This window comes from Sciurus vulgaris (genome assembly GCF_902686455.1).
Source record: "Sciurus vulgaris genome assembly, chromosome: 18".
Taxonomy (NCBI): domain Eukaryota; kingdom Metazoa; phylum Chordata; class Mammalia; order Rodentia; family Sciuridae; genus Sciurus; species Sciurus vulgaris.
In genome coordinates this window covers 23,625,880-23,638,570 of record NC_136479.1, presented here as the reverse complement: position 1 = coordinate 23,638,570, position 12,691 = coordinate 23,625,880, and the positions used below count along the sequence as shown (strand labels likewise).

The 12,691-nt window shown below is 41.9% G+C and overlaps 1 pseudogene across 1 annotated transcript; it reads left to right on the top strand.

The window, feature by feature from the left end:
* The first annotated feature begins 9,790 nt into the window (after positions 1–9,790).
* Positions 9,791–12,231, top strand: LOC306650184 (N-lysine methyltransferase KMT5A-like; annotated as a pseudogene). Its single transcript has one exon. The product of its transcript is annotated as an N-lysine methyltransferase KMT5A-like (transcript).
* Positions 12,232–12,691: the final 460 nt, after the last annotated feature.

Sequence of the window (12,691 nt, the reverse complement as noted above, 5' to 3'; positions counted from 1 at the left end):
AAATGTACATATGATAGGAGGGAAAGAATATCTCCAGGTCATGGAACCTAAAACAATTTGAGGAAGGATTTCAAGGCAGAACTGAGAGTGAGAGATGCCTACTCCTGGCAAAATGAAACAAACAAACAAACAAACAAAAAATAGAGATACAAACAGAAAACCCAGGCAGATTCTTGCATGAATTCCCTAAGAGGGAATGAATTACTAGGCTAGAGTCCTGCCTCTATGAAAGGAGCTAGTGGCCAGTTGGTGATCTTGAAAATACCTGGGTTTTTTGAAGGCACTGGGAAATTTCTGAAGCATGAATGAGCAAAAGAGGAGAACAACAGATGAGAGTTGCTTCAGAAAAAAAAAAAATCAGTCAAGTCAAGGGCTTAGACTGTCACAGAGTTGAGAAAGAGGAGCAGCTGCAAAGGGTCAAAGGGAAGGAGGGTTGCCCTGGACTTATGCAAACAGACACTGAATAGAAGTGGCCCTTGAAGGACACCTGACAGCATGGGCTGGCACATCTGGCAACCAAGAAGATATGGATAAAGCTAGTACAAGGAAACGGGGTGGGTTTCCACCTAGGAGGCTGGAAGGTAGGAACATCACTATGTTAGAGAAGATGATAATCCACCGAGTGCTGCTTGCTTCCACATGGAGCAAGCCACCAAATTCTTGGACAGTGCAGCATAACTGACAGAAATTAACCTGTCATTTGAGTACACATGCTCAGAGTGTTCAAGAAGAGATAAAACTTCCAAGAGCAACATTCTCTTCCCCACACCTAGCTGTGTGAGTCCCTGCCAAGGTCCTGGGCACCCTTATTTTAACAAAACTGTAGTTGGCACAACATTCAGTAATGTCAAGAGTTAGAAGTACAGAATATAAAAAATAAGCTAATAAAGACAACAAAAAACAAAAGAACAACTGCATCAGGTATTATAAGAACAAGGGAGAGAGAACTTCCAAAGGAGTAGAGATCCATGATCAGGGTTTGATCCCACTAGTGAGTAAGAATAGAAATAATGATATTCTCAGGTGGATCAAAGGGTTGGGGACAAACTGTCAATGCAAAAAGCAAGAACCAAAATTGAGGAAGGGTTACTATATACATCAACGCTGATGAGGGGAGGAGTTAAAAATTCAGGGGACTTACAGTGAGTTATATGAAATGAAAGAATAAAAAGATCTTGACTTGACTGTTCCTAGGTCAGTAGCATCGGTACATTTCCTCCACCACAGATATCCCAGTGTGTAATTTACACCTCATGTGTCTCTAGCTCAAGAAGACAAGGGAAGGTTGGAGGAAGTTCACCTTGTAACCCTAGTGGCTCCCACAGTAGTTAGGATAAAAGTGATGCTCAACAGCCTCTCCTTACATGGAAAGATGAGTAAACAAACAGAATCACAAGTGGAGCAGGGTTGTTCAGGGAAACCACATTAAAAACAAGGCAGGAAAGAATGAGAAAACAACCCAAGACCCAAGTTGCCAAATTGGCAAGAATATGGCAGACAATTAGGCATGGAGGCAAAGCTCACTTTTGGGTATCAGACCACTAGAATCAAACATGAAAATTAGTATGTTAGATACTAGGAAGATGGAGGCTGGGGTTGTGGCTCAGTGGTAGACCATTTTCCTGGCATGTGTGGGATACTGGGTTTGAGCCTAAACACCACATAAATAAATAAAATAAAGGTATTGTGTCCATTTACAACTAAAACAAAATTCTCAAAAAGATACTAAGATGACCAAACAGGCAATCTTCTCTCCCCTGTGCCACAGTTGTAAAGGCCCACTAATCCTGGACAAATCCTAGGTACTCCTCCCCTGACACACTGGAAGAACAAGTCAATTTTGAATACTCACCAACTTCCAGGATGAGGGCCACTGATACATTGCCCAGCTGCCCACTGGCTCCTAGAGACTCCCATCATAGAAACAGACACTATAAAGGGCTGGAATGGGGTTAGGACAAATAGGCTGTGATGGGCATGTGTCACATGATACAAAAAATGGGCAGGGCAATGAATGGGGAAGGTACTAGACTTGAGAAAGTAAATATGAAGAAAGCAAGTAAGAGAAAGAAGTGTTCTGAGGTTCCACACCTGGCACAACAGTACACATAGGTTCAAAATTCTAAATAGATGTAGCTGATCTAGGTCAGAAGTCAGGTTCCATCAAATGCACACTATGGGACTTACAAGCACCAGGGTCAGGATGACAAGGGCAAACCATGCCCCTGGGGTCAGAAATTGAAAAAGTCCCACAAGTGTCAATGCCACACTGGCAGGACCCAAGAGTAAGAGCCTCCTAGCACTTTTGTACCATTTCATTGTCTTATGCTAATATCAGCTCTAAGGTGTAGCAAGACAATAAGAAATTTATGAACATGTGCAGTGAGGGAAACTAAGGGGAAAAGTCAAAAGACAGGTTTAAAGATAAAGATTGGGTCTACTCAGAATCTAAGGAGCAATGGAAAGCAAGAGATGGAAAATCCAAGTGCAAGAAGGTTTAGCTGACAGAATAAAAGGGGGAAAAAGAGGAAGAGAAGTAAAATAAATCTCACTGAAATCAGAAAACAAATAATTTACAAATCAGTGAAAAACACATGGGTTAATCAACAAATAATATTAACTAGTAAACATAAATTAAGAAATAGCTAAGAGATTCCTATTTCAGAACATATACTGAAATAAATTTGAATAAAATTTACATGTTTAAAAATGAAAGACAAAGGGACATGGGAAAGAATGTCCAGAATGAGTGAACAAAACATTTCATAAATATTATCCCCCCAAATAAAAATAGCAATAAAACAACAAAATCTGTCAACAACATTTGAAGATCTGGATACTGACTGAAAACACAAAAGAAATAGAGCAGGTTGTTTGGAAAAATTTACTGAATGTTTGTAAACAGAGTAAGTGAGGGATGCTTTAGGCTGGAGCTCCTCCCACCTCACATCCACAGTCAAGTCCTTGGGGTGGAAGTCCCACTAGTGCGGGGCAAGCTGTGAAAACTGGGAGCTCCACTGCCAGAGAAAGTTAAGTTTATTTGAAGAAGAACAAGAATTCCATGCCTGGGACACTGTCACTGATTCCAGGGACAAAATGTCAGGGAGGGCCAATACCACAACTAACCTGAATTTACAATACCAGTCAGGAAAAGTGACAGATCAGCAGACCAAAGAGAAATTTAACAAGGAAAACCAAGGAATAAGATAGGCAGAGTGAGCCTTGATCAAAAATCAGCTCTCACTTGCTGGCCTGGAAGGCTGCTTGTACAATACTGCAAACTTGAAGGAGAGGAACCAAAAGGCCCCAAAGAGCTACTCATCCCTGGAAGGATGTGAGGCCTTGCAAATGCAGAAAGAGAAACGTAAGGAAGATTAGTAAACTGCCTGAAATTTGAAATGTACTCCTCAAGCCTCATAAGAACCACTGATCAAGGATGTGAGCCTCATTGTTTCAAGGAATTGAAAAACAACCCCTAACCCATCATAGGAAGACCATTAAAACATGCTGACCCAGGGGCAACTGCTGGAGAGTCGGGCAGAAAAATAAAAACAAAGAAAAAAGGAAGAAATGAGCACCAGCAACCACACACAGCAGGAGAAACAGACTCCAAGTAATTAAACAAGCTGAGCAACCACCTCCAACTCTGAGGACAAGAAAGAGAATCAGAATACAAAAAGTATTATAAAAATGTCCAGCTTGCACACACACATACCAAACAAATCATAAGATATGCAAAGAAACAGAAAAGTGTGACCCATACACTTACATAGGGAAGGACAAGTAGTTTTAATAAAAGCTGTCTCAGAGGAGCATAGATTTAAGACATTAAAGCAGTTACTATAAACATGAAGAATAAAAGGAACCATTTTTGAAGTAAGGTGATTATGATGATGACTGATCAACAGAATAAGGAGAAATTATTTTAAAAAGAACCAAATAGAAATTCCAAACTGAAAGATGAAAGGACCTAACTGAAGAATTCACTAGAGAGGCTCAATAGTAGATTTGACCTTACAGAAGAGATAATCAATTAAAAAAAAAATACAGATTGCTAGGTGCAGTGATGCATCTCTATAACCTCAGCAAATCAGGAGGATGAGACAAGACTATTGCAAATTTAAGGCCAGTCTCAGCAACTTACCAAGACCTTAAGGAGCCTAGTGAGAGCTTGTCTCAATATTAAAAATAAAAAAGTGCTGGGGATGTAGATCAGTGATAAAGCACCCCTGACTTCGATCAATCCCCAGTACAGAGAGAGAGAGAGAGAGAGGAGAGAGAGGGAGAGAGAGAGAGAGAGAGAGAGGGAGAGAGAGAGAGAGAGAGAGAGAGAGAGAGAGAGAGAGAGAGATCAATTAAGATCATCTAAGCTGAAGAAAATGAAGTTTTAAAAAAATTTCAAAATCAGGAACTGTAAGAGTGCCACTCCAATTTTTGGAATTTATGATGTGTGACTGCTCATTTAAGACTCACTACCCTTTTCCCCTTCATACCCATATCTGAATAGGATGATAAGGAAGTCAATATGCACCTCCTATCTTTGGCTCCAGAAGAAAATTCAAGTATTGCAAATCCCCAACAGGTGCAGAAGAAATTCTCCCTAATCCCCTAGCTATTATAAATGTCTAATCCACTCTTGGCTTTATTGACCCTACTGGCCCCAGGAGTCTCATTTTTTTTTAATTGGAGCATTATGATTATTCATACTATTTTAGTTCATTTTGACCATACTTGCAAAAGAATTTCATTTCAATACCCAGGTACTCCCCCTTTCTTTTTCCTCCTCCATTTCCCATTATTTCTCCTCTCCTCTACTGATCTACTTTTTGCTCCTTTATTTTTTACTGGTATTTTCTACATATACATATAGGTGAAGTTCTTTTTGTTATGTTTGCATATATACACAACATTGCTGTTGTTAAATTCATTCCTTATTTCTACTCCAGTTCCACCTTCTGTCCTATCCTCCTCCTACTCTGCTGATATATCTTATGCATTTATAATATACAGTCTCCTCCCCTGCCACCTTCTTTACTTTGTTTTGCTCTAGCTTCCACATGTAAGAGAAAACAATGGCTCTTGATTTTCTAGTCTGGTTTTGTCAATATATGTCTTTTTACCTTCAAATGTCATTATTTCATTCATCCTTATGGCTGAGTAAAACTCTACTGTGTATATGTGGCATATTTTCTTGACCCATTCATCTGCTGATGAGCACCTGGGTCCATTCCATAATTTGGATATGAGGAACTGTGTTGCTTTAAACATTGAAGTGACTGTATTCTGTATATGGTATTCTGATTTTAGTTCTTTTGGTTAAATACTGTAGAGTGACATAGCTTGTTTACATTGTGGTTGCAATCCTGGTTTTCTGAGGGACTGCTTTTCATAATGGTTATACTAATTTGCAGTCCCATCAGCAATGTATGAGTATACATTTTACACAACATCCTTCTTGCCAGCATTTATTATTGTTCATGTTCTTGAAATTTGTCATTATGACTGGGGTAAAATAAAATCTTAGTGTTGTTTTGATTTTCATTTCCCTAATTGACAGAGATGTTGAACATTTTTTCATATATTTGTTGTTCACTTTTATTTCTTCTTTTGAGAAATTCCTATTTAGTTCTTGGATCCATTTATTAATTGGGTTTTGGGGGGTTTCATTTTTTGACCTTGAGTTTTTAGAATTTTTATATATTCTTTAATGTGTAACATCCCCTGTCAAAGTAGCTAGCAAAGATTTTCTCTCATTCTGCAGGATCTCTCTTTATTCTCTTAATCATTTTCTTTGATGTGCAGAAGCTTTCAAATTTGATGACAACCCACTTATTGACTCTTGGTTTTATTTCTTGGAATTTAGGGGACTTGTTCAGGAGTCAGTGTCTATACCTACATGATGGAAGGTTAACTCTATATTTTCTTCTAACAGTTGAAAGGTCTCTGGCCTAATTCAAAAGTCTTTGATCCACTGATTTAGTTTTTGTGCAGGGTTCAATATAGAGATCTAATTTCATTCTTGAACATATGGATATTCAGTTTTCCCAGCACCATTAGTTAAAGGTTGTCTTTTCTCCGACATATATTTTTTGGTATCTTTATCAAATATGAGGTGGCTATATTTGGGTTTGTCTAAGAGTCTTCCACTCCACTGGTCTTCCTGTCTATTTTGATGCTGTTAGTTGCTGGTTTTGTTATTATAATTTTGTTGCATAGTCTGGGATCTGGTATTGTGATCCTCCTTCACTGATTTTTTTGTTCTGAAGTTCTTTTGTCATTCTATGTCTTTTACTCCTCCAAATGAATGTAGACTGATTTTTCCAGTTCTGTGAGGAATTTAATTGGTATTTTGATTGAATGTTCATACTGCTCTTAGTAGTATGGTCATTTTGATAAAATAAATTTTGCCTATTCATGAACATGGAAGGTCTTTCCATCTTCTGAGGTCTTCTTCAATTTCTTTCTCCCATGCTCTATAGTTTTCATTGTAGAATTATTTTACTTCCTTGGTTAGATTAATTCTCAGATTTTTAAAAAAGTTTATTGTGAAAGGAGTGATTTTCCTGATTTCTTTCTTAACTGACTTGCTGTTGGAATATTGAAATGCCATTGATTTACAAGTGCTGATTTTGCATACTGGTACTTCACTAAGTTCACTTATCAGTTCTACAAGTCCCTTGAGCAATGCATTTCCTCTCAAGATTCTCTTTGTTTATGGAACGATTTCAACATTGGCATCCTACCTATGATCCTTCACAGCGTGAAGGAATTAAACACAGGATATCTCTATAAACCTTACAGAAATTAAAAGGATTAAAAAGGAATATAATTAACAACTTCATGCTATTTAGACAACTGATGAAATGGGCAAATTTCTAGAAATATCCAAGTTGCTAAAACTGATTTATGAAAAATTAGAAAAATCTGAATAGATTTATAAGAACTAAAGAATTTGAATTCGTAACTTAAAGGAAAGTCCAGGACCGGAGGGCTTCACTAGTGAGTTCTACCAAACACTAAAAAGAAATAATGCCAATTCTTTAAAACTCTTCCAGAAAATAAGGAAAATTCATTTTATGAGGTCAGTTTTACCCAGACAACACCAGACAAAGGTGTCACAAGAAAAGTTTTTTAACATATATTTCATATTTTTAAATTTTCTTCTTTATTCCGATTGTTAATTTGTTTTTCATAGAAATTTATCAACTTCATCTAAAGTTTAACATTATCCATTATCCAAACATTATCCAAAATATCCACTTGGATTGTCTTAATACCTATTTCAGTGTTTTTCTTTCTACAATGATGGAAAAATTTGTATATCTGTGTTACCCAATATGTGCTCACTAGTCATGTCTTTTGAACTTTTTAAAGAGTGGTTACATTACCATGACCAAAAAACTGCCATATGCAAAACAATTGTATTTCATTTATATTCTCCCCCTATATGTAATCTGATGCTTTTCTCTCGCGGCCTTCAAAATCCTATCTTTATTTTGAATGTTAGGCACTTTCATTATAATGTGCCTTGGTGTGGATCTGTTGTGATTCTGTGCATTTGGTGTTCTGTAACCCTCTTGTATTTGATTTTCCATTTCATTCTTCAGGTTTGGGAAATTTTCTGATATTTCATTGAATAGGTTGTTCATTCCTTTGGTTTGTATCTCTGTGCCTTCCTTGATCCCAATAATTCTTAAATTTGGTCTTTTCATGATGTCCCATAGTTCTTGGAGATTCTGTTCATGATTTCTTACCATCTTCTCTCTTTGGGCGACTTTATATTCAAGATTAAATATTTTGTCTTCATTGTCTGAGGTTCTGTCTTCCAAGTGGTCTATTCTGTTGGTGATGCTTTCCATTGAGTTTTTTATTTGGTTTATTGTCTCCTTCATTTCAAGGATTTCCATTTAGTTTTTTTTGAGAAACTCTATCTCTTTGTTGAAATGATCTTTTGCTTCCTGCAGGTGCTCTTTCAAGCTTATTGGTATTATCATTCATTGCCTGCATTTGCTCTCTTATCTCATCCTTTGCTTCGTGAATCATCTTAATCATGTATAATCTGAAGTCCTTTTCTGACATTTCTTCTAACATACTGTCATTGGATTCTATTACTACAGAATCTAGATTTGTTTGGATCATTTCTTTCCCTTGTTTTCTCATGTTGTTCATGTATCTTCCCCTCTAGCAGTGCAGATCTGGGGTATTGCAGATTTCCCCCTATAGGCTTATAGTGGCCCTATAGGTTTCCAAAACCCTTCCTTTAAGGGGAGATCAATATTAGCAGTGCCCAAATCAGACACTGTGCAATCCTAGACCAAATAGCCCCTATGGGGACAATAACAAAATTGTCCTAATAAACAAAATGAGTTCAAATTTTATCTTTGGTAAAACAAACAGGTTTGCAATAAGGTCTGCAGTTTCTAATGGAGGACAAAGAGGATGCAGAAGGATGTAGAATATGTCTGTTAATGGGATAAGAAAAGAATATACAGAAGTTCTAGATAATAGAAAGGGTGAGAGTGTAATCAAAAGAAATCAGATGTTAGCATGCAAATAAGGGAGAAAAGAGACTCTGAGGAAACCGGTAAACAAAAGGAAAAGAGAGCAAGAAATGTAAAGAAATAAAAACAATTTTTTTTTTTAAGAAGGAGAAACAAGAAAATCTACTGTATATCAGTCATATACTAATGAAACCTCCCAGTGTTCTGTAGCTTGATGTATGAGAGGTACCTGACAATGAGTTTCAAGCCTCCAACAGGTGTCTCAGGATGGGATTTGCCCCACCCAAAGATCGAAGCTATGGCTTCCAGGATTATCCAAGATGGCTGCTCTGTCTTCCAAATGTGTTGGCAAATGGGGAGCTGCAGCTCAGGGTTGGACGTGGTCAGCTGGAGTTCCTGGAGACAGGATGCAGTTGGTATGGCAGGGGTCCTGGAGGTCGGGTATGTTTGGTGTGGTTGTGGGATCCTGGAGGCCAGGTGCAATCAGTCAGTCTGGGTTCCTGGTGATAGAGCACAGTCTGTTGGTCTGGGGGTCCTGGCAGCAGGGAGCAGTCAGTTGATGTGAGGGCCCCAGAGGCAGGGAGTGATCGGTAAGGCTGAGGGATCCTGGAGACGGGGCTCAGTCAGTCCGGCTAGGGGTCCTACGGGGCCTGGCTGTTGTCTCAAAATGGCGGCAGCCACGTGTAATCAAACCTGCAGGTACTGTAACAGTGAACTTCCAGGTGACAGCAGGCAGCTGGTTCTCCACTGGCGGTCTGCGGTCAGTCTGCTGGCAGCTGTCGGACAATCAGGAGGTGAACCTCAAGCGTTGGGTGATGGATGGGGTAAGGCAGGCGATGGACAGGCGAGAGGCAGGCAAATGGCGGATGACAGATGCCTGACAGTGAGCAATCTCCAAACCTACTTTTTTAATCTCATATTTTAATAAAATATTTTTCAATATCACAGTATGTGAAATGCTGATGAAAATGTTAGGTTGGGCTCCCCAAGAGGGGAGCCGGACGGTGGGCGGTGGCAGCGGCAAGCGGGCTGCAGAGGACGTGCCTCCAGTGCCTCTCCTGCGTGCCTCGCCCTGGGCGGCCCGGCGCAGGGGTGCCCGCCCTGCCTCGCAGGCCATGGGGGAAGGGGACGCCATGGGGCGCTGCCGGCCCTTCCCCGGGGTGCCGCGGCGGCACTGGTGGCGGCGGCAGGAGCAGCAGCAGCGGCAGCAGCAGCGCTGATGGCCGGGCCGGCGGCAGCGAGGGCGCGGGGTGCGCCACCATGGGCCTGGCCGGGCTGCAGGCGGGAAGATGTCCAAGCCCCGCGCGGTGGCGGCGGCGGTGGCGGTGGCGGTGGCAGCGACAGCCCCGGGCCGGAGATGGTGGAGCGGAGGGGCCCGGGGAGGCCCCGCACCAACAGGGAGAACGTATTTGCCGGGCAATCAAAGATCTACTCCTACACGAGCCCGAACAAATGCTCTGGATTGCGTTCCCCCCTTCAGGAAGAGAACTCAGTTGCACATCACGAAGTCAAATGCCAGGGGAAACCGTTAGCTGGAATCTACAGGAAGCAAGAAGAGAAAAGAAATGCTGGGAACGCCATACAAAGCTCCGTGAAGTCAGAGGAACAGAAGATCAAAGACGCTAGGAGAGGTCCCCTGGCACCTTTTCCAAACCAAAAACCTGAAGCAGCAGAAACTCCAAAAACTCCAACCTCGTCTTGTGATTCAACCAATGCAGCCGTTGCCAAGCAGGCTCTGAAAAAGCCCCTCAAGGGAAAACAGGCCCCTCAGAAAAAAGCTCAAGGAAAAACGCAACAGAACCGCAAGCTCACCGATTTCTACCCAGTCCGAAGGAGCTCCAGGAAGAGCAAGGCTGAGCTGCAGTCTGCAGAAAGGAAGAGAATAGATGAGCTGATTGAAAGTGGGAAGGAAGAAGGCATGAAGATTGACCTCATTGATGGCAAAGGCAGGGGTGTGATCGCCACCAAGCAGTTCTCCCAGGGCGACTTCGTGGTGGAATAACACGGGGATCTCATTGAGATCACCGATGCCAAGAAGCGAGAGGCTCTGTACGCACAAGACCCCTCCACGGGCTGCTACATGTACTACTTTCAGTATCTGAGCAAAACCTACTGTGTGGGCGCGACCCCAGAGACAAACCGCCTGGGAAGACTGATCAACCACAGCCAGCGCGGGAACTGCCAGACCAAGCTGCACGACATCAATGGCGTGCCCCACCTCATCCTCATCGCCTCGCGCGACATCGCTGCGGGGGAGGAGCTGCTGTACGACTACGGGACCGCAGCCGGGCCTCCAACGAGGCCTACCCCTGGCTGAAGCATTGACGCCGCCTCCCGCCGCCCCTGCTTCAAAGGACAAAAGCCCTCAAAGGGAGATGATTTTTTTTACACACTTAATCTTAGCGGATTACTTCAGATGTTTTTAAAGAGTATATTCAGATGCCTTTTCACTGTAGTATTTAAATATCTGTTACAGGTTTCCAAGGTGGACTTGAACAGATGGCCTTATATTACCAAAACTTTTATATTCTAGATGTTTTTGTACCTTTTTGCATACAAGTTGAACGTTTGTGCTTCCCGTGCATGCAAAGACTTGGCAAAGGATTTAGAGGAAAGAGTCAAACGTGACCTAGGAAGCCGGGTGTCGCCTGCCTCCAGGTGAAGAGTCAGGACGGGCCCACACCTGGCGTCTGAGGACAGGCAGGTGCAGGGCCACGCTGCCTGAACGGATGTCTCCAAGCTCTTGTTCTCACGTCTCGACAGGCGCACCTCGAAGTGTATGACTATTTTTTAAACAGGTTTCGCAGTAAGCTAGTCTTCCCCTCTGCTTTCCTGAAAGCTTACTGACCGTGGCCGGGGCACGGCCTGGCCGAGACACTCTCTTCCACAGGCGGCCGCTCTTCCAGGCACCCGGAAGCATCAGGGTGGGCAGTCACCCTAGAGGCGGGCAGGGACAAGCACTGCTCCCTGCCCCTGCCAAGGCAGGGCTTCCTGAAACCGGGTTAATTCTTTATAGAAATGTGAACATGGAGTTTATTAAAAATAATAATAATAAAAGTTAAAAAAAATAAAAAAAGAAAAAAGGAAAAAACCACAGAAAACAACTTACTTGTATATAGGTCTTGAAATGAGTGAGGTGGTTGCAATTTTTTTGTTTTGTTTTGGGTTTTTTTTTTTGTTTTTGTAGAAGAGATTTGAGATGGTACTCTATTCTAATCAAAAATAAAGTTTTGTAGCGGGACCAGAAATTATTTACCCTATCCCCCCACCCCCTTGCCCAATTCTGCTGGGTTGAAAGTTCCAGACCTGCTGTGGAGGATTTCTGTTCGTCAGACCACCTGGTGTCCTTCCTGTGAAGCGCAGCCATAACTCGAATTGTGAGCCTAGAGCTCAGGACCAAGCACAGGGAGCGGGCAGGGCCCACAGCCAGGGAGCAAGGGCGTGGCTCAGGTCTCACCTTGAATGTGATAGCAGGAGGGGTTGCTGGCTTCCTCTTCCCTCCCCAGGGGTCTGATTCTCACGCACTGTCCACCTTCAGTCCGTGGGGCTGGGGCTCCTATCCACCCTGGTCCCAGGTAAATGTGAATGGAGACAGGTGTGAGAACCTGTCCTCATCCTTATCCCCAACCTGGGCCTCATGATGGTGCTACCTAAGAAAGTCTTCCCCCCACCCCCACTAGCCTGGTCAGTGGTCAGCAAATTGGAGGAGGATCCAACAGGAATATTTAAATGTGAGATAAAATGTCTTGGTTGTACCTGTTTGTGGTTTAGCTTTGTATTTAAGCGAACAAACAAAAAAGGAAATAAACTTGAAAGTTATTTGTCATCATAAAAATGAAAAAAAAAAAAAAAAAAAAAGGTTAGGTTGGGAGACTATGCATGGCTTCAAAGCCTGAAAAATTACTTAAAAATAAGTTGAGTTACAAGCATAAACTTTGCAAAAAACAAAAATCTGAAGTTCTGAAGAGTAAACTAATGAAAAACAGACTGTTAGGAGGAGAAAACTGAAGAAGTGACTGGTACTGGGATGAATTTCCACCATTTGTGTTTTTGTTTTTGGAATGGGAGAGGAGTAGAAGTTTTGCCCCAAAGACTGACCATCATAATAGGAGTGATGCAGGGAAGGCTGCTAAAACATTTCTAGAAATTCCACCGATTGCCTCACCAGAAAAGGGGGAAAGAGCTTGATC